This window comes from Urocampus carinirostris, chromosome 9, assembly GCF_059441175.1.
Source record: "Urocampus carinirostris isolate Australia breed hairy pipefish chromosome 9, RoL_Ucar_1.0, whole genome shotgun sequence".
Lineage (NCBI taxonomy): Eukaryota > Metazoa > Chordata > Actinopteri > Syngnathiformes > Syngnathidae > Urocampus > Urocampus carinirostris.
Window position 1 is genome coordinate 9,593,284 of NC_142357.1, and position 27,315 is coordinate 9,620,598.

The 27,315-nt window shown below is 39.7% G+C and overlaps 1 protein-coding gene across 3 annotated transcripts in view; it reads left to right on the plus strand.

The window, feature by feature from the left end:
- Positions 1-27,315, plus strand: part of il1rapl2 (interleukin 1 receptor accessory protein-like 2) — a 470,254-nt gene that overhangs the window by 8,519 nt on the left and 434,420 nt on the right. The gene's annotated exons all lie outside the window — the stretch shown is intronic.

Below are 27,315 nucleotides of genomic sequence, written 5' to 3' on the forward strand. Positions count from 1 at the left end.
TTGTCTCAAGATTATTCTAACAGCCGATAGCCTAATTGAACCTAAAGTTTTTTAGCCTAATTGAATCTAAGGTTTTTATTCTCTTTTTAAAAATTTCTATCCTTCTTCCCCTTACATTCTACACACGTTTCAACTCTTTCCCTTGTAATGTATATGTTGTTTGATCATTTCAAACTGTGCATGCCATATAACAATTTTTATATAGGAACAGAAACAATTTAGAAAATAAAAAGACTCATTTTGTGTTAGACCAATCTTGTCTTGCCTATTTTGGCTCTAATCCGGATCGTCTCGGTCACTGGTAGCAGATGACAACATCATCTTAGATTGCTCATATTGTTGCGGTATTCAACATAATCTCTCTTGCTGTGAGTAAATAGGTGCCTCGTTGCTCAATAAGGGAAATTGCAATAATTATTATGGGGAGAAATTGGTTGAGATTGTGTAAAACGAACATGCATTTTCTCATTACAATTTGGAGCTACAGGTAGCATAAGAACATTAAATATTCCAACACAAGATGTGTGTTCAGTTGTTTTTAATTTAGTCAAAATCCTCAATAAACGGTATCAGCCATGTTTTCATTTGATCTGGGAAAAGTCCCATAAAACTGATTTTGATTACTGTCGCTTCTTTCCATACATCTTACAGCTCCATTATGTCCATCTTTTAGAATCATACTTTCATTTCACTCAGCACTTCTTTCAAACTAATAATGAAATATCTTTAAAGCTTGCTTTCTGTTGTTATTTGATGTTAAATTTTGTTGGAAAGAAGAAGAAAAAAAGTGATCCCTCAAGGGAGTGAAAAAGGGAACATTCATTGACCGAGTGTAAGTAGAGTCCTTTCTCATGAGACTCTGGAAGTGAGGTAAAATATTGATAGCATGGACAAAGCTATCTGGCCTTACAGCAACATTTGCTAATAATATTGTTTACATGTATTCTATGCTACATACCTTGTTTTTGGACATCGTTCCGTATTTGTACGCATTTTTACTTTTTCAAAGAGAAACTGGTACCTGGCATTGGGCTAACATCACACCTTCTCTTGAGGCATCGGTGCTTGCATCACTTACCGTATGACTTACAATTAGGGACTGAAGGCTTGTATGGATGAAAGTTGTCCATCAAGATCAGATGGTTTTATACAAGTATTTCCAAATGAATAGGGGAACGTACTACAAAATTTCAAATACTTAAGTTTATTTGCTATTTGAGTGTTTTTAGATTTTAATCAAAGACAACATTTAGTGGATTGCAGTAATTACTCACAGTTGCCGCCACTTACTGAGGTAAGTTTATAAACAAGAATAAATTACTGTACAGCAGTGTCTGGTGCATATTGATAGTAGTAAATGGTTACCGTTACCAGTTAGGAAAAAGGAATTATGTTACCTCCATGATTAGTGAATATAGTCACATTGAAGCCAACCCCTTCAAGCTGCTTTAGAATACCCACATTGTATAAAAGAGATGGAATTGTGTACATAAACCTGTGGAAACAGTGAATCCTTCATAATGTTGGGCTTGTGCAATTTTGAGAACTTGCAAACAAACTGAGACACTTCATATATATTTTTTCCCTTGGGCACTTTAATATTTCCTTTTTTGAGACGTTTAAATTACTTTACAAATAAAAAGACCAAACTTCAGGAAATTTCTTGCTCACGTTCTATTCCGTTGATTTCGTTGTTCCTGTGAAAGCCACGCCCCCTCCCCCATGCACTGCTTACCATTCGCTACTGGTGACGCACAATCAAATACAGTGGAACCTCGGTTTTCGAACGCCTCTCAGTTCGAACAAGTCGGAGTCCGACCAAAAATTTCTTTGCTGTTCGGTCAAAAAATCGGAGTTCGAATGCCGGCAATGCGTGAGTGCGTCCGCTAGCGTGCGATGCTGAGTGTAGATCGCTCTTTTCGTGACCAACTGTTATCGGGTGCGGACGTGCTTCGTTTTGTTTTCGCTTTTAATATAGGTGTACGAAGTGTTTTAGCCCCTAATTATGCCTCCGAAGAAAGTCAGTGCAAGCAGCAAAGTTGCTACAGGTGAAAAAAGAAAAGTAGTGTGTACAACTATTGCATTTAAGAAAGAAATAATAGCAAAGTATGAAGGAGGTGTGCGAGTGTTTGATCCTCTCCCCACCATCCACCTGCGCCTTCTGCTGACCACCACAAAGGTAAGAAATCCTATGCATAATTCTTTTCTTTATCCTTTTTTTAAATTTTTGCATGTTCATGTTAGCGTAATCTTTCGTACGGAAGATTACGATAACGCGAACGTACGATTAGCCTGGGTTAGCTTTCTGTTTACGTTAAACATTCAAGGTAAACATTCAGGGTGTTGGAACGGAGCCCAACATTCAGGGTGTTGGAACGCAGCCCCCTTTCCAATGAACCGCTTGTTGTGGAGACCCGGGTGCTAAATGACTTGTAAACGACCTGATTTTTTTATTTTTAGACGTTCATATTAGGTAATCTTTCGTACTGAAGATTACGATAACGCGGGTTATCTTTATGTTTACGTTAAACATTCAAGGTAGACATTCAGGGTGTTGGAACAGATTAAAACGATTGACATTTTTAATGGGAAAAATGATTTCGGTGATCGAACAAATCGGTTTTCGAACAGGGTTCTGGAACGGATTATGGTCGAGAACCGAGGTTTCACTTTATGCGCAAATAAGCTGACCCCCTGATTTCAATACTTTATTCTATATTTTATCATAAATTTGGCTTGTATGCGAGTTTATACTGTATAGACGATATGTCCATAAGGAGAAATTTAGCGTTATCGCACTCCGTGCTTGAAACCGCACCACCATACTTTCCTAAGGGTTGCTGGCTTACTGGCAGAATGTATGTTGTATGTTACATGCGAAAAAGGGACATTTGCCTATCATATGACATTGTGATTTATGATCTGTAAGAAGTGGCAGAGTAACGCACCATATTGGAATTACAGATGAGTCTCAACATTTTATTAATAACAGATGCATAAAGTTTTACACATTGACTTGCAAAATAACAGTTGCTTAATATTATAGCACTATTACTCGCTAACGAGAAAAGAAAACACTGGTGTACAGTAGCAAACAGGCAAAACATCCTATAATCTATAAGGAATACAAAGATCAGTCACTTTCTTCCTTTCTATGCACCCCCACTCTCCTCCCTCATCACTGCGACTCTCCAGTACACCCCTCAGCAAATCTACCAGTGTCTGTAGCCTCTCCTTATTTGACGCAACGTTCTCTGACGGGCTCGTCCCTATGGATCGCGATCAAATGGAGTAATAGTGTTACACAGCAGCAACAGTGCCGTGCCGGCCCGCTACTACTGCAGCCGTAATATGGCAAAGATCAGCATCTTGCCAAAATGATTTGACGCACTTCTGCCCTGATTCTACTTCATTACCCAGGAAAAAAGGAAATAAGTAGGTAGCTTTAAAGCGGAGGAACAGAGCAAAGCATTGTTTTCCAAGTACATGAAAACAATCGTGTCGAAGCTTCATGCCATTTCTTGCGCTCCTAAGTTTGTATTGATTTTGGAAGCATCAGTTTTAGAACCTGCTCATTGGGTGAATGATTTAATCATTGCTTCATTAATTTCCTCAAATGAAGACCTACTTGATCTATTCCTCTTCTGCTATTTTATAACGTTTGTCTGCGTGCAATGTGTTCCATCTGCATTAGATTCTACACATTAACTTACAAAATACAAGTATTTTGCTGGATATCATAGCACTATTTTTCATTGTATTATTGTTGTTTCGGTTGCACTCACTCACTAGCTTTTGATTTGTGTCACTTATTCAACAGAAATGTAAAATGAGGACATTGTGTTAAACAATGTTTGTTCGACCAGTGTGCTGGGGCACAGTAGTGTGCTGTAAAAGCTTGTCTAGTTTGTCAAAGGAAATTGCTCACTTTTATCTATACTGTATATTAAACGTGCCGTTGTTTAGTTTTGTTTCTTTCTTCCCGTAATCAGTCAAGTAAGTGTCAGTAGATTATTATGTTTTATTCACTATTTATTATTATCATCTGCTCTTTAAGCAGTACAGGGAAGTACATTTTGTTTTTCATTTTGTCTGATAAGGCTTTTGAATATTGCAATGCAAAAATAATAAAATAAATAAAAGATTAAATATCTTGCAAAATATTTCACTGACTTTAATTTAAAAATATGTTTTAATATTATTTTCTGGAAAAACAAGATTACAAAATGTTAATTTTAAGAATGTTAGTGTTAGGGTCTAGTGCCCCTTCTTCCACCAGGGGGTGCCAGGGTGTGTTTGGAATTGGGCCAGGTGTGTCCAATATCCACACACCTGTCTCTATTCATCCTATTCTCACCCATTTCTGAGAATATTTTGAACAGCACACAATGTTAGGTCATTTTCATTTCCACGGCTACACTAGATTTGTTCGTTTGTGGTTCCTGTAGCTAAGTTTACACTGCAGAGCTTAATCAATACTCAATTAAAATTTTTGCGTGAAATTTTAAGTATTCATGAGATTGTTCACACATTTCCAACTAATTGCGACTTGTATGTGACTTTATCCCCTGTGTGAACGCAGAAATTGACCCACATGCACAGAAGAGGACATGTGACGTCACACGCAACGAGCTCATGTTTGCGGAAGTACTCTCAGACGTTAGCAGCAGAGAGTTATTCCCCCAAATGTCAATAACATCTAAACTTCGCTTTACCACCATTGAATGTTGTCCGTGTGGCGTGAGTTAAATGTACATTTCGTTATGGACCACAAGAGGATACTATTGCTTTATCAATGGGCGCCACTATTGTTCACAGCAGTGACGTCGAGCAACATGTTAGGAATCCAGTTGTATGAGATGCTATATTGGTTGTTCCGTGAGTTACACAATAAACAAGTGTTCATCTTCCATGAAGGTATGAAATTAAGACACTCCGTGTTTTTGTCCGCCGTTGTTGTTGACTCCACTGCTTCCTTCCACCTGGTTGAAGGCAGAATAGTGACTTTTGATAATGTGCAGGTCCCATAAATGCACCTTGACGGCTCAGACAGAAGTCACATTCCAAAAGATTGGATATGTATTGGATTTAGGACCTCATATGAAAGTGGCTTAGGTTTGGTGTGAAAAAATCGATCAGATCGGATACAGGTTGTGTCCTGCGGCGTAAACCTTCCCTTTGGTACAGTGAAACCTCGGTTCTCGACCATAATCCGTTCCAGAACCCTGTTCGAAAACCGATTTGGTCGATCACAGAAAATCGTTTTTTCCATTAAAAGTAATGTAAAATCATTTTAATCCGTTCCAACACCCTGAATGTTTAACATGAACGTAAACATGAAGCTAACCCAGGCTAATCGTGCATTCGCGTTAGCGTAATATTCCGTACAAAAGATTACGCTAACATGAACGTGTAAAAATAGAAAAATCAGGTCGTTTACACGTCATTTAGCACCCGGGTCTCCGTCAGTGGTGAGCGGTTAAAGGATAAAGAAATTAATTATAAATAGGATTTCTTACCTTTCCTCGAAGGAAGGGAAACTCGCACACCTTCTTCATATTTTGCTATTATTTCTTTCTTAAAAGCAATAGTTGTACGCACTACCCTTCTTGTTTTCACCTGTAGCAACTTTGCTGCTTGCACCGACCTTCTTCGGAGGCATAATTAGGGGCTAAAACACTCCGTTCACCGATATCTAAAGCGAAAGCAAAAAGAAGTGCGCGCGCACGTAATAATAGTTCTTCACGAGGGGTGGGGCAATCTACACCCGTACGCCGCTCAGCATCGCACCCTAGCATACCGGCGTTCGAACTCCGATTTTTTGAATGAAAAGCGAAGCAAGAATTTCTCGAAATTTTTGGTCGAGAACCGATTTGTTTGAACTGAGAGGCGTTCGAAAACCGAGGTTCCACTGTACTTTGCTCTTTGCATTTTCCATTTACGGTTTTGGTCTTTGATGTGGTTTGGACTTTGTCAGGTTTTGTTTTATTTGGATATTTTGATGTTTTGTAGACAGTTGTTTGTTTGCCACTTTGTTCCTATTTTTGTTATTAAATATCATGCCATACACTCTTCTTGAGGAACCCGGTCATCACACCCAAAATTTAACAATAAGATTGCGTTGAAAAAATAATAAGATTAAAATTTTTTCACATCATTTTGCTGATCCATTCTTAATTTACTAAAAACATAATAAAAAAGAAAAGCAGGAAAACATTTTTTTTCCTTCCCTGACAGATCATTTTGGAACATTTTAAGTGCGGTGATCCCTTGTTTGACGTGGGGGTTACGTTATAAAATAGCCCGTGACAGGCGAAATCCATTAAATAGTATGTTTTTATATTTATTTTATTTATTGTTTTACAATTTTTGTATCTTTACTATTTTATTAATTGAAAGCAAAGAACAAACCCATGCATTTGTTTAACAGGTAACAGGAATTGCATACAGAAAGTGTTAATTTTCAAATTTTTTTTTTTTTACCAAAGTAGGGACCAATCAGAATTCAGAACATAATACATAATAAAAATCTGTGAAGCATCGAGACTGTGAGGGTGAACTACATTATAGCGAGGGCTAACTTTTTCTTTTCTAGCAAAACAAGGTTGACATTTAGTATAGCTTGAAAACAAATGTTTAGAAATATAGCATAGTCCAAGATTACGGCACAATTATGAACAAAAATGAATGTCCTGTTTTACCTCTTCAGTCACGGTGAGCACAATTCTTAAGAAAAACTCAAAATATAGTTCTTCATTTTTGGGGCAATAACAAATCTAAATGCAAACAAGATTAAAAAAAAGGATGAAGGGCTGTGGCTGTCCTAAATTTCCGACATAACAGAGCCTATGAGAATCAAATCTTACCATATATTCGACATTAAGCCGTAGTGGTAAGTTACTTTTAGCTGTCTTCTTATTTGACTTTAATGGCTTAATCATCTCATTCCAAAATTCAGGGAGGGTTCTCACAAGTTGGATATTATCCACTAATGGATTTGACACATCATGGAATTCTGATACTTCATAGTAGAACAAAAACATTATTACTCAGTGAAAACAAATATTTTAAAAAGGCAACATAATCATGGTACGTTAGTTGCCAAACAAAACCAGGATAGAAACAAATGTATATATTGCAATTCCATTGTTTAGGGGTGAGGTGTGCCCCAAATAAGAATCAATAATCTCACTATCATCCTCTGCCATGAGGCAAGATAATTGCTTGCCTCACTCTGCATCTGCAGACGCTCAGCACAGTACAGTAATACATTACATACAAGTGTCATTACGAGTATTGTGAAATATAATGTCAACGTTCATCACTTAAAAAAAAAAAAAATATTGTAGAGTTAAATGAAAAACGTTTATTCAGAATGAATATAACCATTTAAATATGTTTTCAATTTTATATTTCCATGATATGAGGTACTGCCTCACCTACCTCCCCTGACTTCATATACCTATCTGGCTATCATGTAGTGTGAGTAGAAATCTTATACAAATCTAACTTGGACTAGATGAAAAAAAATATGAACCTTGACCATTAACATCAGTGAAGCAATTTGAAGAGTCTAAACAATGGTAAATGCGATGGTTTGAATCTATTTTTTGAGGATTCTCATGCATTTTTACATTAAGAGTGAGAAAAACAGTTGCTATGGAAATAGTACACAGGCAATCATAAGCTAAAACTAAATTGGCTGGCTCAGCATTACTTTTAGAATCTTCTGCTTATTATAGGCTTACATACAGTACTTAGAGTACATGAATATATATTCACTGGTTCAAGTTATCTCATAAACATGGCGGAAATGGGTAAATTGACAACAAAAGTTTCATTTTTGGTATATTGATGGAAAAACACTCATGCTGGTTTGCTTTTTAATTACATACGTGATTGGTAGCATCTACATTCTTTTTTAAATTTATGATGTTTATCAAATTGTTAGTTAGGGAGACAGTGAATTAGCTTATAACATGTACTAAAAACACAATATTATAAAGAATGACAGACATAACATTGTGTCTTGAACACAGTAACTTTAACCGTGTTGAACACAGTAATTTTAACCGTGTATCTAAGCACACCCATCAAGCACTATCTTGGACTTCCTAAATTATGCTTCAAATGCTAGCTGATGGTGCAACCCACAAGCCACCCCCAAATCAGATGAATAAGCTTCCTTTATACCCTGGTGATAATACAAAGTAGTGTACTAAGTAGATGATATTCTGCTATGTTTCTATTAGCAGTCTGTCTTTAGCAATTAGCCATTGTTATATTTCTGTCTCATCTTTGTAGACATGAAACACGATGATAACGGTCACACCGCAGTCTGCTGATGGCCGTAATGAACCCCAGAATTAACCCCACTAGGCAATTTGTGGGTTTTCTCAGAGGCAAATCTGCATGATGATGTTCTTTTTTCGTCACCCCAATTAGGCAGACATAATAAAGTTTTGATTGATCTTTTGGAAGTTTTCTTTACTGTCATCTGCAAATTTTCACAGTTTTATCATCAGTGCTGATCGTGGGTAATTTAATCGGGGATTGGCTCCAAATAAGAAATTATGACTCCTAATCCTTAATCATCATATGTGAGATGTGGGTATTATAAATTTATATTAAAAAAGTATTGCATGTAGTTTTGCATTAATAGTCATTTTAGTGTAATTTGGTAGTCACTTGAATACACTTAGCAATAAATATCTAATTTTATGTAACCACCACCATTTGTAAGTAGAAATTGGATTCAAACAGGATAAAGACAAGATTAGGCCATTTTAACCTAACCAACCCAATGTCAGGGAAATTCTACACAAAGTAACCCAATTGGAATGGTGAATTAAAAAAATGATGTTAAATCAAACTGGCCTTTATTCTTAGATAATTATACGAAATAAGCAATAAAGTATTTATTTGGTTAAATACATATTGATTCAATAAATAAGTTCCTAGTTTTTTAGTAGCGTAAAACATAAAATTAAAAACATGGACTATTCTAGGCTTGTGAGTACAAAACCAGGCTGAAAATTTATAGACCCTTTGCATGTGAGATCTCGTTGCCTTCCCTGGTAGAATGAAAGCCATGACAGGCGGCAAGAAGCCCTTGTGAGCACGACCCCCTTGAGAGCACGACAGTTGACAGTTGAGTTGAAACAAATACCAATAACCATGACAAAAAAATATAACCACCATGGTGATTCATTCAGTGCGGTGGGCAAGCTTCGAACCTGATTTAAAATTGTATCTCTTTTGATGAAGAAAGAAGACGCCAATGTTTATCTGCTGGCCAATGAAGGGACTGGTGTTGTGCCGAGGCACAGCACTGGCATGCTGGCAGCCCTTAAGTATTCTAGGAATTGCAGCAAACGTTTTTACAAGGTACGTTTGATGTTTTTCCGAACAATTTAATGTAAAGTGGGTACGAGTCACGTCAAAGACACTCAATATAATGAGTTTGCTAGTGCTAACTAGTTTTGTTAGTGGCATATCCTTGCCATTTCTGACAATGTAAACGAGCTGCTTTTTTTGTGATTACCAGGGATTTAAAACAGAAATCTTCCGAATATCACATGTATTAAAAACTGTTATGTGCTCTATCATAAAGCTTATTATGCCGATAAGAACTGCCGGACCATCAATAAATGAAATAAGAGACGAATGATTAGGAGAGAAAACGTAATTTCACCAAAATACAATTTTCGACATGCTTAAAAGTGATTTATATATGAGATGCAAATGCCCCGTGCTTTACTGTTTTATTACATTCCCCCCAAAATGTAGATACCAAGTCATTTTAGTAACGTTTAGGTGAGAGGAATATTACACGCCGTGCATTTGTCAGCAAAACAAAGCACAGCAACGCATACCAACTATGAAGAACTGGTAAATATTGTGACTTTTATAAGTTCTTAGATCCGCTCCAGTGTATGGGGATACTCCATTTACAATATAGTGGTAAAGATCATGTGGACCGAAGTCAGACAGACTGGACGATTTGTTTATGTTTGTGAATATGTCAGGGGGAAGACTGTATCGCTCGCTAGCTAGCATTGCTGATGCCATTCTCAGCTTCCCTAAATAGCGCTCTTTGTGCTTTCAGACAAGGTGAGCCACCTCATTGGACAGCTGCACAATCTTCCTTTGACTAGTCATTGGTTATGGTGTTGGATAGCATAGCTGTTTTTGTTGTTGTTTTCTCTGGCCTCGTCCACTGTTTTAATGGGTACTACCATCCGCCATGGTGCCGTCACGTGGTTAAACTTATGTGTAATGGGTCAATATACCAAAGGGGCAGAGCATAGATAGTGGAAAGTTCTCAAGTCACCATCTTCACGCCGAACCTTCTGTTCAGAACAAATTTTGCAGGTTGTAAAGTAAAACTCAGGGCCTCTCTACAAACAGTAAATTGTACCACCACTTTGAACAATATAGACTAAATCAATGGATGGATTGTGGCAAAAAGTGAATAAAACAACAAATAAATATGTCCAAGTATATGGATAATTATAAGTTGCATTGATTACCACTAAATTAATAAATGTATTAATATATTGACGTGGTGATTTAAAACAATGAAAATGATATAATAGGCTATATGCAGTGACACATTTCAGTATTCTAACACCGTGTGCTCCCAATCCCACCTTCCTCCTTTTTCTCAGTCAACTAGCTCTGTATTTGAGCTCTTTGATTTACTCGATTTCAAAATCGCACATCTGGTGTTCACAATCTGAGAGCTCCGTGTGACAGTTCTATCGAACGAAATCCCCCAAAGCAGCCTCCCAAGTCTTATTTGTGAAAATCTTTACTTCACGTTTTAAACAGTGATGAAACCAATGCAACCGTTAATTGGTACAAGCCAAAGAATCACAATTCAAATTAATCTTCATACAAATTCATATTTCAATTCCTAACAATATTTTCACCTAAAAGTTGGTTTTGCCACGTCAAAGAGGTGGAAAAAAAAGATTAGTAGGTAGTTTTGACTCAGTTCTGTTAGATTCAGAATGTTTTAGATTTAATCAATACAGCGGATAGAGTTGTGATCATTACTTTTAGTAAAGCTAATATTCTGGATAATGGAGTGATTGCCTGAACGTTTACAATGATCTGAACTGAGGGTGGTGTGCAGACTGCAACAAAAGTTCTTACTTTCTGTCAGAAATACATATTTACACAGCCAGATATTAACAAAGCCTAATTTGAATCACTGATGATCATAGTTGTCAGAGCCCGTTGATAATGATTTAAAATCAGCAGCAGGGACGTTAATAGCCAACTGGCACGACGCTGTTATGGAGTATGTTTATGTCGTATGCATCAAACTGCCATCATAAACGCGACACAATATAAATCATTTTGCTGCGTGCGATTGATTGTAGCATTGATGTTTGAGTTGTAGCATACAAATTTTGAAGAGAAAACAAGTGGATAACATTTGATGCTTAAAGGGAAACGTTTTTCAGAATAATTGTATCACCTTGTTTTTTTCTCGTTTTCTTTTTTGTGTAAATCACTGAGGTCGGATTACCAATGCTTTCCAACTAGGCTCTTTATTGTTTTATTTATTTATGTGGAAGTCATTCAAATGGATTTCCAAGCAATTTTATGTTGTAGGCACCACAGCTATCCTAAACAAGATATTTAGTTTTCAATATTTTTTCATTCATTCATGGTGATGGCTATGTTGAGATTTATTTTTAAGCAATGATGACACAAATGTTTAGCATGTTCAGGTAATGACCTATCATGGATGGCTTTGATTCTAAAAGCACATGGACCATGGTTGGTAACTGAACCCGAGCAACAAAGAAATAATTCTCTTTCAACACCAACTCTCGATATTCCCACAGGAGAAGCATAAAAACATGGGGATGTTGCTTTTGAAATCATATTCAACGGACACATACATTATCAAAAAACCTTGTTTGAATTAGGAGTGGCTGATAAAACATAACAGTTCTATATGAGCTTTTTATTTTTTCATTTACATTGATAACATAGCAAACATTGTTATAACACAGTGTTATAACAAGATTATACATGACATTAAAGACTTAAAAGAGATAAATATATATATATATATATATATATATATATGTGCCACACATGCGCTAACAACCATCTTATATATATATATATATATATATATATATATATATATATATATATATAAGATAAAAAATGATGTCAGGATCATTAGACAAAACATTTACAAGGTCGTGCGTGGAGACTGGCGTAAGTTGCAAGTGCATTGTAACAATGGAGCAATGAGAGAGTCTAAATACATATAGCAGCAAAAAAAATCCAAAACAAGTCGATACATATGATACAGCGTGAATACCCATTTTTCTTTACATAAGCAAGACGTATATTTTTCACAGACTTGTTCGCTTGTTTAAGGTGGTAATGGCGCTGGGCCTAGTAGATCTTGTTGTAGGTGACCTGTAGCACCGACCAGAAGGAAGCTGGTCAAAGAGCTAGTAACAGAGGAGGAGATGCGTCGTTTATAATGTTGATGACTCTGGTGTGGTATCACGAGCCAGCAATTTCCTCCAGACTGGCCAGAGAACCGCCTATGATTTTATAGGCTATGTTGACGACTCTGCAAAGTTGTTAAGACATCTTTATGGTTGACCTCTGTTTTAAAGTTATCAATTATGAATTAATTATTATTATTAGTTAGTTTTCCGGCACGGCAGCGCAGTGGTTAGCGCGTGTGTGGCACAGTTTTGAGGTCATGAGACCGAGCCTTACTGTGTGGAGTTTGTATGTTCTCCCCGTGCTTGCGTGGGTTTCCTCCGGGCATTCTGTTTTTTTCCCACATTCTCAAAACATGCATGTCAGGTTAATTGGCCGGTTCAAATTGTCCCTAGGTGTGAATGAGCGAGAGAGTCTCTGTGTGCCCTTGGACTGGCTGGCAACCAGTTCAGGGTGTCCCCTGCCCACTGCCCGATTATAGCTGGAATAGGCTCCAGTGCGCCCGCGACCCTACTGAGGATAAGGGGTGCAGATGATGGATAGATGGTTCGTTTTCAGAGCAAATTTCTCATTTATCCGTTTTTTTTCTTAAAAGGCCATCACTTTAGTTCCTGCTAACTTTTATCCATTTAGTCTTCAATAATTGTGCTTCAGCCCATTCCTTTTGGGCTTTTTTTTTTTTACTAACAATTGTATGCAAATGTTTTGTCCTAAATGTTTCATGCCCTAATAAACTCAACATTCGTATACATTATGCAAAATAGCATAACCTTGTTTCACACTGATAATGGAACTCCAAATGCAGCTGCAGTTCTCCAATGGGGGAAGAAACCAGCAACCCGCTTGTTTACACAACCCTATGTGAATAATTGTATTTACACATTTACTTTGATCTTTCATAAAATACACTGTTACACTGCATATTATTCCCAGAAGTTTTCCAATCTAAATGTATGTATTCACCTCCAGTGCTCTCATGCTGCTTTTTTTCATAAATGCAGAATACGCTCCCATCAATGTGTGTGTGTACTGTAGGTGTCTGGGAGCAGCTTTAAAAACAATCTTTTAACCTCTTTGTCCTCAGTGGAAAACTTTTTTTCAGTCACCTTCGTGAGCACAAAATAGAAACACGGTTTGGACATGTGCCTGTGAAAATAAGAAACAATGGAGGCATCTTCGCTCCCCGTTATACGGTTCTTTCCCCTTTCCCTCGTTTCTTTCAGCTCCTTCTGCACTTTTCCCATTTGTCTCTGTCAGTCCGTGTTCAGAGCAGCCAAGGCTTTATTAATGGAAAGTGTGAAAAAAGAAGGGACACAATTGCTGGTTCCACTGAACTGAGTGCTGAAGAGATTTGTGTTTTGTACATAGGGAGGAACAAAAATAATTCATTTGTAAATGTCATAAACCTGTGCTAAGAAGATGAGGAAATGTGGAAAACCGGTTCAAGTGCACGACTGAGCTTTGTTGCTGCAGCTGGAACATTATCATTCTGAACAGCCCCTCGGTTTGGGCCAGCTAGTCCACTGTGGCACGGGCTCTGCGACGGCCCCAATAAGCCTTTTCTTGCCAGGAGGTGCGCAAAGCGCTCAAAGGGTTTTCCATGTTGTGTTTTGCCAAAGTCCAATGTCTCGGATCAGCGTGCCCCGACCGTGGACATGTTACTGTGGAACCGTTTTGAAAAAAACTGAAAAGGTTAGCTACGTCCTTCAACAGATAAGACCTTAAATTGGGTCAAAAAGAACTGATACATTATTTTAATTGATTGATTTCTGGGTTAATCTTTTTTTTTTTTTTTTTTTTTTTCAAAAGAGAGACCCAGTTTTAAGTTCCGTTTATATGGAAAATAGGCATATAAGCGAGTACATACACGGTACTTTGAGTTGTATTGGTTTTGCTGGTCCTTTGATTTCTTGAAAATAAAAAAACAACATTTTACTACATATAGTTTAAACTTCACAATCTTTTCATTTGATATATTTGAGAAGTGGAAATGTTTATTTCATTAGGGCTGCAGTTTGTCATTAGATGGTCAGACCAATTGACAACAATTACATTCTTATCCACCATTATTTGCTTGACATTTGCTTGGCAAAACTGAGGATAGAGGCTTCCCGTTTTCTTATTTACCTGTCCACCCCATTTACTCAGCTGTGTCAACCCACCGGGGTTCATTTTCTCGGCATAAGAAGGAACTGAAACCCAAATTGTTTATAGAAATGTGTCATCGGATCTAAACAGCAACAGCATCTACACAGTCCCGTCAAGCCACCACGGTGTGGTAATCCAACCTTTCTCAATTGATGCCTTCCTGGGAATATGAAACACATGGAGAAATGAGGCCGCTTGTAATTAAGTTCTACATGCGCAAATCTATTTGTGAAGCATTGCTTATGAGAGCCGCCGTATAATCACGTAGCCCCAAAAGGGAGACTGCTTACTTAGCATTTAAATAGGATCCTTCTCCCAACAAATGGATGTGAGTGTTTGTGTGTGTGCAACAATTCTTGCATTATAGTTTCTCAATGCATGCATCTTGCTGTGTGAGATATAGGCAGGAATGTTTCTGCGCATGTGCACAAGTGCTAGTTTGCACAATAACATACGAAGTGTGTGCGTGAGCAATAAATCATGCGTTCACATTATATCTTGGGGTCCTCAGTGGACTATTATTGTGTCAATAGAACAGTTTTAAAAATGGACGCAGAGGGAATGTTAGATAAAATTAACTGCATATAAATGTGTGTGCGTTTATGTGATCACAAATCCGATAGCAATGCAGTATTGGTGTCTTGATGACGCCTTCAGGGTTGAATTGGTATTACTTTAATGTCCGTCAAGGCCAAATAAATCAACGTGTATATGTGTACGTTTGAGATCTTAGTGTTCCCTTTGGGGAGCGAGGCATCGCTATTGAAATGAAACGTAATGTCACCTCGTACCCTGGAGCTCATTTCGTTTACCTGCGCTCAGAGTTTTGCCTAGATCGTCTCAATTGTTCCATTCTGTTCTGTCAATGTTTATTTAACTCAATCTCTACACTCGAATAATCGGTCCTTTGGGGGGGGTGGTGAGATGGGCTGAGGGTATGCAGGCATTTGTGATTTGCAGTCAGCGTAGTCAGGTGAGGCTGTCATCATGGAAAATAAAAATATATTAAATGCTCATATTTAGTTTTATGTCGCAATTTGGGGATTCTTTTTTTTTCAAAGTAGGACAAATTTCACAATATATTATTAATATCAATACAAGTTGGTTGCACCTTGTTACGGTGCTGAGCACCTGCAAGTGCAGAGTGAGGCAGATAAAACGCTTGCCTCATGGCAGAGGACAACAGTGAGACCCAGGATCTGGATTTGGCATCAGGGTTCGGCGTCTTACTGAAAAACAGTAATTGGGTGCAGTTCACTTCATTGGAAAAAATAATTACTGACACCCAAAATTAGCAAGTATCTAGTTACAAATTAGAAGCACGGCAGAGAAGTGGTTAGCGCGTGTGCGGCACAGTTCTGAGGTCACGGGTTCAAATCCAGCTACCAACCTTCCTGTGCGGAGTTTGTATGTTCTCCCCGTGCTTGCGTGGGTTTCCTCCGGGCACTCCGGTTTCCTCCCACTTTCCAAAAAAAACATCCATGTCAGGTTAAATGGCCGGTCAAAATTGGGAGGGAGACTGCTTACTTAGCATTTAAATAGGATCCCGTGTCCTTAGAAAGGACATGGGCAGTTAGAACAGTCTGTATATTGACAGTGAAAAATCAGTAAAACAAATTCAACAAAAAAAACAGTTTTCATCTTTCGATATGTGTGTACAGGTGAGATAAGCACTTGCTAAGGACGTCATCCCCTCTAGGGGGAAAACAAAAGTAGTGGAAAAAAAAATATTTTTGGGATTTATTTTTTTCTAGTCAAAGCTTAGCTTAAGCACCATACAGAATATGCAGTAGAGGCATAGCTTTTTTCGGCATGTTTTTAAAATTATGATATTTCATTTAGTTGCGCTAGGAAAGATGCAGTTTCATTCTCGAACCAAATCACTTGAAAAAAGCTCTTTGCTCATCATCACATTTTTCTTCTTGCCTTCACTTGTACCCTTCAGATGAATACACTTGTTGAGCTAACTCTTGAGATGATTTAGAAGTACTTCAGATTATTTTTTTACTTGTATTCATCATTGGAACCTTCATGCTTTACTATCTTACCTACTTAATTATTTTATACGGAATCTTAATTTGGTAAATAAAGTGCTCATTGTAAATAAATTATATGTAAAGCTAACATTACAAAGAGTATATATCGAAAGGACAAGTGGACTATGAATTTCAGAAGTATTTCTTTATTAACACCTAACACGGATGTAGCAAATATGGGTGGTAAATACATTATTCTAACAAACAATTTATTGACCAACTAAATTAAAGAGCTGAGTTTATTCTTTTTAAAACTCGTCCAGCCTTTTTGGAGCACCGCATATGTTTTTAGATTATTTAATCAGGAAAACGGATAAAAAACCTTGTTTAGTGTTTCTGAAAGGTGCCTACACACACTTTTCTTTTTACCGTTTTGATAGTTCAATATACTTTAATCAAGACACACACACTCTTATTATTTGAATTAAACTCATTTTGAAAATACATATACTACATATACTTATCAAACAAGGTATACAAAAATACCATTTTATCTTCAAATCATCCATAACATGTTTGAAATTAAACTAAGTTGATAATACAGTTAAATACACTTAATTAAGCAATACATTTGTTTATTTATAGTCTCATCCTTAAGACATTTTAAAGTAGATTCAAATTTGAGAGTCTGCAATTGGTTATTGTTTCTTTATTTCTTTGTCAAGTGGCAAATCGCTGCCTCGAATTCTAGTTTGTTGTTAAAACAGAACTGCATTCGTTAGCTAACATTTGTGTTACATAATAAACCACATTTAAGGTATTAAAAATACATCGCTCTATAAAAGTTTGATTTGGGTGTCTTTTTAAATCTGTATAAATTGTGTGCACTTTTGTAATTCCCTTTAAAGGAAGTGATTTATTAGATTTAAAAAAAAAAAACTTTTGTATGATATATTTCTGCCCATTACATCATAGTGTGACTTTTGATTTATGCCTTCTGCACTAAAAGCCTGATGGATCATGAAATGCACCGTGTGAAGAAGAAAATCCAATCAAATTCGGTCTTGATTTGAGGTACAGAAATAAGATGATGGTTTATGAGATTTTTGCTGCGCTTAATTTTTTTCACATTTCTTTAGCTATAGCACTGTGCCGAGGTTCTTGCAGGATGCTCTTTGTAAATCTCATTATCATCATCTACGGAATAGCAGGTGACCTAAACTGACATCTAATTTAAAAGTTCAGCATGAATTTAGGCTGGAACACAAACATGCTGAGTAGCCATATATAGAGTGCATGTTTTGTGAACAGTCATAGACACACTCACGCCACACAACTCTGCCAGGCAATAACCCACTGTAAAGCGTCCATCTTTATTGCTGGCTAAAAAAAGAAATGATGGATTCATCCAAGCAATTTTATTTTCACTTCAACAAAAAATGCACATCATATTGGTGTGAAAAAGGTGTGCTTAACTGCAGAAATTGAGAAAAAAAAGATGTTTGTCAGCAGTTCTATGTGCTAATATGGAAGGAAAATAAATGTTTGATTGGTCAAGTGCTTGTGGATTGTTTTTAATACATAGTTGTGGTGGGCGGATCAATCCCAATATTAATATTAGCACCCCACAGTACAGGAGACCTCTCGGCATCTGCGATACTCCTCGACCATAGGGTCCCCCCTCACACTACCCCAGGCGCCCAACCCCCTAAAGACAGAGTGAAGTGGCCTTCAGCAAATAACAACCAAAACCACTTCGTCTTGCATTTGTTGGGAATGTAATACAACTTAAACCATTCCGTCTTTGTTTTTGTTGTGAACGTAATCGAACGGTAATGCACACCGTATATAAAATCCTCACCCCCTCGCGTGAACGCGCATTCTGCTGCGCTTCCAACAAAAGCGATCGTATTCTATATAAAACGCTTATTAAAACAATAAAGCGAGCTAATTATAACAATTAGGAGAGGAGTCGGGTTGCGTAGGAGTCGGATTTGGGCACAACACCGGCTCGGGAGCTTTTATACCCGTGGTCCACATGAGAAAATGACGCGGAAATGACGCGATGAGGAAGCGGAACAACTTGACCACTGGACTTCGAGGACAACTGTGCAGAATAAGAAGGGCAGAGAGGTCTCGGAGACTGAGAAAGGAAAAGGAGGTCAAACGTGCTCAGTTCACTAAGAACCAAACCCAACAAGTTCACCAAAACCTTGTTGGGGGAAGCAAAATCCGGGAGACTGACCATCCCTAAAGAAACGGTAGAAAGTTTCCTTAAAGAAAGTCACAGCGACACCTTTCGAAGCCAAGCCTTGGACATCCACCCAAGGATTGGAAGCAACAAAACCCCGGAAGAGAAGCTCAACATTAAGGAGCCATCATGGAGAGAGTTCCAGGACGTTGTGAAAAAAGCCCGGTCATCATCTGCCCCGGGACCCAGCGGTATACCTTACAAAGTGTACAAGAGATGTCCATTACTTCTACGGAGGCTGTGGAAGCTGCTGCTGAGAATTTGGATAAAGGGCATAATCCCAACATCCTGGAGCGGATGGGTGCTTTGTGCCCAAGGAAAAGGACTCATCTGACATAAGCCAATTCCAAACCATTTCTCTACTAAGTGTTGAATGTAAGATATTTTTTTCAGTCCTGGCACAGAGGCTGACAATGTACTTGGTCAAGAACAAATATATCGACACATCAATCCAAAAAGGTGGCATCCCAGGGTCCTCTGGATGTCTGGAGCACACAAGCATCATCAGCAAGTTGATCCGCGAGGCCAAGGAAAGTAAAGGTGACTTAACAGTCGTCTGGCTAGACTTGGCCAATGCATATTGGTCAATTCCCCATGATCTCATCAACACTGCGATGGAGCATTACCATATCCCACAGCACATAAGGGGAGTGATCACTTCCTACTTCAGTGGATTCAAGTTTCGGTTCCAAACCACCCAGTTTACCACCCAGTGGCAAGACTTGGAGAAGGGGATCGTCACGGGGTGCACCATCTCCCCCATCCTGTTTGTTATGGACATGAATCTACTCATCACTGCCGCGGTGAAGGAGACCAGAGGGCCAATGACGAGGTCTGGCATATGCCAACCTCCGTTCAGATGCATTATGGACGACCTCACTATTACAACAGTGACCCATGTGCAAGCAAGATGGATCCTGAAGGCACTTGACGAGGTAGCAACCTGGGCTCGGATGAGATACAAGTCTAGAAAGTCAAGAAGCATGGTGATCAGGAGCGGGAGGGTCATAAGCAGGTTTCAACTTCGAATCCAAGGAGAAAACATACCATCAATCAAAGATAACCCAATAAAATGCCTCGGAAAGTGGTACGATTCATCTCTGGGCGAGAGGGGCAGCGTTCTCAGGACAGTGGAGCAGGCTAATGAGTGGCTGCAAAGGATTGAGCGATCAGGACCTTCAGGCAAGTTCAAGACTTGGTTGTTCCAGTACGGTCTGCTACCAAGACTGCTGTGGCTGCTAACGATCTATGAAATCTCTATGACTGCGGTCGAAGGAATAGAGAGGAGGGCAAATCATCTCCGCAGGCGGCTTGGTGTGCCACCAAGCTTCACGTCATTAGGGCTTTACATCAGGTCGGGGCAGCTGCAGTTTCCCCTGTCTTTGGTAGTGGAAGAGTTCAAGTTGGCCAAGTGTAGGGCGGTCAAGATGCTCAAAGATTCTAGCGACGAGATGGTTAGGGGCGTAAATGGGCAGCAGACAGCCAAGTACATCAGGCAGAAGGCAGGCTGAGGTTGAAAGATCTCATCGGAAATGCATGCGTAGGGCGTCAGGGATTACGGTCTACTCATTTCCAGCAATGGTCAAGAGCTGATCCAAGGCAGAGGAGAGACATGGTGCAGGCCGAGGTCCGTCAACTGGAGGAGGAAGGCAGGTGGTCCAGGGCGATGGAGCTTAGAGTTCAAGGAGCCTGGACAAAGTGGGACCTACCAAAGCGAAGGATCACCTGGCCAGAACTCTGGAGGTTGGAACCGTTCCGGATCTCTTTCTTGCTCCGGTCAGTGTACGATACTCTTCCAACACCAACCAACCTGTACAGGTGGGGGTTGAGGGAGGACCCAACGTGCAGGCTATGTGGTGGAAGAGGGACACTGGCACATATTCTGGCAGGATGCCAGATTGCTCTTAGCCAGGGAAGATACCGCTGGCGCCATGACAAGGTCCTCGGTGCACTGGCTTACATCTTGGAGCAGGAAAGGCGGAAGAAGCACCAACCTCAACCCGGTCCAACACATTCCATCCAGTTCGTCAGGGAAGGGGAGAAACCAGCATCCTCCAAGAAGACCAAAAAGAGCCTCCTGCAGACAGCACCAGCGTGGGAGATGAGGGTAGACCTGGGAAGGAAATTACACTTTCCCCAGGTAGTCCAAACTTCCTTGAGGCCAGACATTGTGATTTGGTCAGAAGAGGCGAAGAAAATCATCCTGATTGAGCTAACTGTACCATGGGAAGAAGAATGCGGCGAAGCCCATGAAAGGAAAAACACCAAATATCAAGAGCTGGTCCAACAGTGCAGGGACAAGGGATGGCAGACCTGGCTATTCCCAGTGGAGGTCGGGTGCAGGGGCTTCCCAGCACAGTCTGTATGGAACACATTAAAATCTCTGGGAATAAGTGGAAGGGAGAGGAAGGCAGCTGCCAAAAGGGTGAGGGAAGCCGCGGAGAGAGCCTCTTGTTGGCTCTGGAGTAGGTGAGAGGAGTTTAGCTGGGGACCAGGGGAAGATGGGCAGTGACTGGCCATCACTGCCGGCCCGCCAACTTGAGGACGTTGTGGTTAAGGGTCGAAACGCCCAGTGACTGTTGGACACCACCTGACAACATCTTCTCCTGGTTGAAGGCTACAGTCACTGTTCGGGTGACTGCAGAAGTTGCACTGATTAGATGTTTATGTAATAGTTATGATACCCAATTTATTGGATTGGAATTATAATTCTGTCCTGGAATTGATACTTAATTATATGACTAGTATAGGGTTGCACAGGATTACAATTACAATACAAAATTACACAATTACCTGATCTTAAACCAGCATGCGGGCAAGGAACAACTCAAAACCTCAGTGTGAGGAGAAAAGAGAAACCTTGAAAAAGGACCTCACATGTGGTAATCCCCCTTCCAGGATTGACCAGGGTGAATTACAATTAGCATTACTGTACACATAATAGTAAACATTAGGTAAGATGTTGAAAATGTCCGGAAAGTGCATGACATCAACGACGCCCCCAGCCTGCAAACCAGTCCAGAAAGTCAATGACGGCCACGACGCTGCCTCCCGTCTCTGCCAGCTGGTAAATGCAGGGGTTGACATGCTGCAGGTCGGATGCTGGTCCGCTGACCCATCCCAAGTCATCCTTCTCCTTCGTATCAGCCAAGCAGGCGTCGGAAAAAGACAGGACAAAACAGAATATGAGGTGGGCATTAATCATATGCTTTGGAATAGAAGTGTGTCTTAAGCCTCGATTTAAAAACTTCCGTTGAGGTTGCAGATCTTATCTCCAGAGGCAGGGCGTTCCATAACACCGGGGCCCGGATGGAGAACGCTCTCGAGCCTGCAGAGTTCTTGGCTCTAGGAGTCACAAGTAGACCGGCATTTTCCGAGCGCAGACTCCGTGCAGGAACATAGGGGGAAATCAAATCGGAGAGATAAGAGGGTGCAAGCCCATGCAAACATTTATATGTTAATAAGAGAACCTTAAAGTCACATCTTAAGTGGACTGGGAGCCAGTGAAAGTTGGCCAATACAGGAGTAATATGCTCAAACTTTTTGGTCTTAGTCAAAAGTCTAGCTGACGCATTCTGAACCAGCTGCAAACTTTTAATGCTAGACATCGGGAGACCAGAAAGCAATACATTACAGTAATCAAGCCGAGAAGTAATAAACGCATGAATTAAAATCTCTGCATCTGATTGGGACAGCATCGAACGAATCTTCGCAATATTACGGAGGTGGTAGAAAGCTATTCTAGTAATATTTTTCACGTGTAACTGAAACGACAGATTAGGATCAAATATAACACCTAGATTTTTGACCGAGTCACTATGGGTGATATTACATTTGTCTAGGTTCAGGGTAGTGTTTGAAAACAACTGACGACAGTGAGCTGGACCAATAATCAACATTTACGTTTTTTCTGGGTTAATGCGTAAAAAAATATTTGACATCCATCTTTGAATCTCAGTAAGGCAAGCCTCCAGATTTCTACAACTTAAATGTCCATTTTTTTCCAGTGGCACATACAGTTGAGTGTCATCTGCATAGCAATGGAAACTAATATTATACTTGCGGATAATGTCACCAAGCGGGATCATATAAATACTAAAAAGAAGGGGGCCAAGTACAGAGCCTTGAGGAACACCACAGGGGACATTAGATTGTTTAGAGGTCAGATTGCCATAGTTAACACATTGCATCCTGTCTGACAGGTAGGACCTAAACCACGAGAGTACAGTTCCTGAGATACCAATGCGTTCTAGACGAACCAATAATATGTTGTGGTCGACCGTATCAAAAGCAGCGCTGAGATCCAGCAGCAGTAACATTGATGAGGCACCAGAATCTATTGTTAAAAGGAGATCATTGGTTACTTTAGCCAGGGCTTTCTCAGTAGAGTGATTTGCCCTAAATGCTGACTGGACAGTTTCAAAAAGGTTATTTTCTGACATGAAGTCATTTAGCTGCTGTGCAACAACCTTTTCAAGTAATTTCGCAAAAAATGGCAGATTTGACACTGGCCTATAATTACCTAGGCTTTCTGGGTCAAGGTTAGGTCGCTTAAGCGTGGGTTTGATGACGGCAGACTTGAAGGCTACAGGAACAATACCCGAGGATAGCGATATAACAATAATATTTAAAACTGATGGTCCTAAGATCCCAAACAGATCCTTCACAAGTGAAGCTGGAAACGGATCAAGCAGGCACGTAGTTTGTTTGGCCCTACTGACCATCTGTGTTAGATTATCAAGGGACAAATCATTGAAACTGGAGAATGTTTCTGAACAACCGCCGACACGGTCCATACCTAACACCTCCACATCTTTGATATAGGAGGAGGAAACAGAGCGTTCTTTTAAAATTTCATTCCTGATTAGTTGAATCTTTTTATTAAAAAATTCCATAATGTCGTTAGCAGAATAAGTGCAACCATTTGGGTTAAGTTGTTGTCTGGTAAGTTTCGCCACTGTGTCAAACAAAAATTTCGGATTATTCTTATGTTTAACAATAATCTTAGAGAAAAACGAAGCTTTAGCTGAGGCAAGAGCTACTTTATATTTCAGCAAACTGTCACACCAGGCCAGTCGAAAAACCTCCAGCTTAGTAGTGCGCCATTTTCATTCAATTTTTCTGCAACTTTGTTTGAGTAACCTAGTTTCTTCAGTAAACCAAGGTGCATTCTTCTTGGGTCGGAATTTATACTTTAGGGGCGCCACAGAATCAAGAACATTAACCAAAGCAGTATTGAAGTTGTTTGTAAGTGAGTCAACACACCCAGTGTACAAAAAGGAAGGCTGCAGTTACCGTAGGTAATAATTCTTTTAAGGCTAACACCGTTTTAGGGCGTATATTGCGACTGCTAAAGCCTAAATTTTCCTTATCACAGTAAACATTAAACAGCACCTCACATTTAACAAGTGATCAGAGATGGCATTAGGATACGGTAACACTGTAACATTTGAGGCTACTACGCCACGGGTCAGGACGAGATCTAGAGTGTTCCCATCTTTATGAGTGGGCACATCGACTATTTGATTGAAACCAAATGTATCAATCAGTGACTTAAATGCAATTGCAAGTGAATTTGATGGGGAGTTTATGTGAACATTAAAATCACCAGTAATTACAACATTGTCCGCATAAGTTACTAAGTCTGTTAACAGTTCCGAAAATTCTTTCAAAAAATTTGAGTATGGTCCAGGTGGGCGACACACAACAACTAAATAAATTGGTATTGACATTAAGGACCTCATAACAAGTGCTTCAAACGTTTTAAAACTAGTAGGGGTATTAGGAGTAAATTTAAACTTATCTTCCGATATAAGAGCAACACCTCCACCTTTTTTGCATGGTCGTGCCAAGTGCAAACTCACAAAGTTAGGGGGAGAAGCCTCATTTAACACTACAAACTCATATGGTTTTAACCAGGTCTCACAAAGGCCAATAAGGTTAAGATTGTGTTCATTAATAAGGTCATTGACAAGTAAAGCCTTGGAGGCTAGTGATCTAATATTCAGAAGGCCAAGCTTCAGCACTGTGGACTGAGCTGAAACCTTTCACGAGTTTTGAACCTTAATGGCAACCTTAGTGGTAACCTCCACAGGATTATACTGCCGGTCCCGGGTCTTGTGCCTTGCATGACGGCAGATGCGGCCCGAATTCCATACCACAGGAATATTGTTGACAGGTGGAGTAGCAGGATGACTATTGGTAGAAAATAATGTTATTTCTTCTCCCTCCTCACCTAACAAGGGAGAAACAGAGGTAAGGTAAGAAGCATAAAAGAAGATGCTATAGAAGAGTATAAATCAGGGTGTATGGAGCAGTCAGTAGAACGCTCTAAACTACAAAAACTATGTGAAATGCATGAATCTAGTATAGCGCTAGTTAGCTCTAGCGTTACAGACTCCACACCCATGGTTACAGGTTCACTAATCACCTGTGACCTGGCCTGCACTTGTGTACCCTGTCATGGAAGGCTTAAACAGTAATCTATATTTTTAGAAGGAGTGAGAGCACCTTCCCAGTTAGGGTGAAGGCCGTCTCTCCTTAGCAGGTCAGGTCGGCCCCAGAAAGCAGGCCAGTTATCCACAAACCTAGATCCCTTCTGATTGCAAAAACTTGCCAGCCACCGGTTTAGCGAGACTGGTCTGCTAAACCTCTCATCATTGCCTCTCGCAGGCAAGGGGCCAGAGACAATTACTCGATGCTGACTCAACTTTCTGGCGAGATTACAGGTCCTAGCAATACAGTATATTTCTTTGTAATCTCAGATTGTCTCATTCTAGTATCATTAGAGCTGATGTGAATGACTATATCGCTGTAGCTAGCCCTGTCCTGGTGTCTAGGTTTGCTCGTCAGCTCCCTCAAATTAGCCTCAATGTTGGGTGTTCTGGCCCCAGAAATACACATAACCGTGGCTGGGGGGCTAAGCTTTATGTTACGGGTGATGGAGTCACCTATAACTAGGGTGCGGGAGCCAGTAGACCGGGGTGGAGTGGGACTAGGTAGGGGGCTGAACTTGTTATGCGTCTGAAATAGCTCACCGCGATTAGCATGCCGTTTAGGGCTAGTGCTAACCGGACTAGCAGGTTCGCTACAACCCACGCTAGCAGTGGTGTCCGAGGCACCTAACATTTTCCGTTTAAACTGCTCTAGCTCACGGACACGTCCCTCTAGAAGGGCTACTTGCCTACGGACACGGGAGCAACCTTTACAGCAACCCATACTCACTTGTAAGCGTCGGATGCCAAAGAGCGTCTTAGCAGCCGTGGGAGGGGATGCCCTTCAACAACGATCGGCAGCAGCTTCCGACTGTAAAACAATTGTGCGCGGCACTTACCTTGCGCCAATCGTCCGAGATACTTACCCGAAACTTTTCAACTGTTCAAGATAAAAAGTCTCAATCCAGAATTTTGCTATAGTAGGAATCTGAAACAATCTCGTAGACGCGACGACGTAAGCAACACAAAATTCCCGCCACTCGATAACCCGGAACCGGAAATGAGGGGTTATCTTTAACATTTTGAGTAATGTTGGACGGATGGATATAATTGTATGCTATGATATTAATCTTATAATTGTGTCAATCGTTTCTAAAGAATTGACTTATGGTCTGAAAAAAAAGTAATTCACAAATCAATGACAAACAATGTATGTGCTCGCACTTTAATTTAAAATAAGAAAAAAACTATTTGTGGTGCTAATGTCTCAACTTATCAGCATTGATTTGACTGTTTCTTACTCAAAATATGTAACTCACATGAATATAAAATGTCACATTTTAGAGCGTGTTAAAAGGGCAAGGTCATGGTGAAACCTATTACCATCTTCGGCACAAATATTTTGATAAACATGCTTCTCAATGCTGAATGGGTCATTACACCATTTCAAGACTGTCTGTGTTGTTTTTAGTGTCAGTGTGTCTTTCTGTCATTTAGCAGACTGTGTGCAGTGATTTGTTATGCATTTGTATGTTTAATTGATGAGCACATATGGTGTTTCCATATGGGATATTCAAGGCGGCTATGTCTCAATCCTGCGACCTCAACAAATCCAGAATTATCTCTGACACGATACACTGTAGTGTTGCCTCTGTGTTTTATCTTCAACGTCTATAACGTTTGAAACTTTGCTTGACTTATTCATTGACTTTCTCTGTGATGTCACCGCAAGCGAGTATGGGTGAGGACTATCAAGAGGAGTAGAAAATCCAAATGGAACATAAACAAATGGAACAACACACTCACATCGTTTGGGATGTCACTTCCCTGAAAGATCCACATGTGGGCTAACCAGGGTTAGGAATAATGGTGTTATCTTTTCAGTAACGAGGTAATCGAACTAGTTATTTTTTCCTCCATTACAATGCCGTTATTGTTACTCATAAAAAGTGGTACGTTACTTTAGCTGCAGTACTCCAACAGCGGCGTGCCCTCGCAAGTCTGACGCCAGTTTTAT